Raw genomic sequence first — 1,495 nt, 5'->3', positions numbered from 1 at the left:
GTAAATCACTACTACGATTGTACGTTAGCGGAGAAGGAGGTACTGGCAAAAGTTTCTTAATTAAAACAATTAAATATTGGTTAAAAAAAACTCTTAAGAAGGATACTGCTGTAGCAGCACCTACAGGTATAGCAGCGTTTAATATAGACGGTTTGACAGTTCACAGATTATTACAATTACCCGTTGAGCATGGTCATACTCCTAAGTATAAGCCATTAGCTAATCACGTTTTGAAAGTTTTACGAGCAGACCTTAAAGATGTTAGTCTTATTATAATTGATGAAGTGTCGATAATATCTAATTTAGTTCTTATGTATATACACCTACGACTATCTGAAATATACGATACTATTGATTGTGATGATGGTTGGTTCGGTCAAAAGCACGTTCTTTTATTTGGAGATCTGCTTCAGTTACCTCCTGTACATGAAGATCCTGCCTTTATACAATTAACAGCTGAAAACATTCGTAAATATCTTGGTTCTTTAAATGCTACTAATATATGGCCTACTTTATTTGATTATGATGAACTGACAATCAATATGCGCCAGCAAGGAGATGGATCTTATCGTGAGTTGCTTTCCAGAATTCGCATTGGTTTATTAACACCATCTGATTGTGATATTCTTGAAAAAAGAAAAGTATCTTTCAAAAGTGAATCTTTTGAAACAAGATTAAATGAATTATGTGATTTTATTAATAATTTATCATCTGATACCGTTTGTTTGTTACCTTGTCACATGTGTAACAAACTTAACTCTGCAATGTTGAGTCGAATTGCTTCGAAAGAAATATTTTTGATTGCTGAAGATACAATTGATTGTATTCCATATATGAAAAAAAAAGTAAAAAAAGTATTGTTTAATGATAATGATGATGATGATACTAGAACAGCTGGACTGTCAAAGCGAATTACAATTAAAATTGGAGCGAAAGTTATGATAAGACGCAATATTGATGCCAGTTTAGGCCTTGTAAATGGTACAATTGCTACAGTTATATCAGTTGTGCAGGATAAAACTACTGATTATATAGAAAAAATAAAAATTCTTTTGCCGTCTGGTTTAGAGTATTTTATTGAAAGAGTAAGTGTTAAATTTTCATTGATGGATAGAGTATATGTTATTAGAAAACAATTTCCATTATGTTTGAGTTATGGTTTACCATTCATAAAAGTCAAGGATTGAGTTTGCAAAATGCTATTATGGATCTAGGTAATAATATATTTAGTTGCGGTCAGACTTATGTTGCATTATCTCGAGTAACATCTCTTGATGGACTGCATTTAATTAATTTTGATCCTTCATCCATGTTTGCTAGTGAAAAAGCTATTGTAGAATATAATCGATTGAAACAAATACATAATTCAGAATCAGAAATAATCACTATTTCAAAACGGCGTTATTGTAAAGTTAAAGATGTTTCGTGGACATTACCGAAAGTAATTATTTCCGTTCAAGAATCATGTCAAAAAGAAGCTCCATTAAAAAATACT

At 31.2% G+C, this 1,495-nt stretch overlaps 1 pseudogene; it reads left to right on the top strand.

Moving 5' to 3' along the window:
• The first annotated feature begins 23 nt into the window (after positions 1-23).
• LOC108759365 (ATP-dependent DNA helicase pif1-like) lies at positions 24-1,441 on the top strand (annotated as a pseudogene).
• The last annotated feature ends 54 nt before the right edge of the window (positions 1,442-1,495 follow it).

The sequence above is a fragment of the Trachymyrmex cornetzi genome, unplaced genomic scaffold, assembly GCF_001594075.2.
Source record: "Trachymyrmex cornetzi isolate Tcor2-1 unplaced genomic scaffold, Tcor1.1 scaffold1816, whole genome shotgun sequence".
In the NCBI taxonomy this organism is placed as follows: Eukaryota; Metazoa; Arthropoda; class Insecta; order Hymenoptera; family Formicidae; genus Trachymyrmex; species Trachymyrmex cornetzi.
This window is presented reverse-complemented; position numbering and strand designations above follow the sequence as displayed.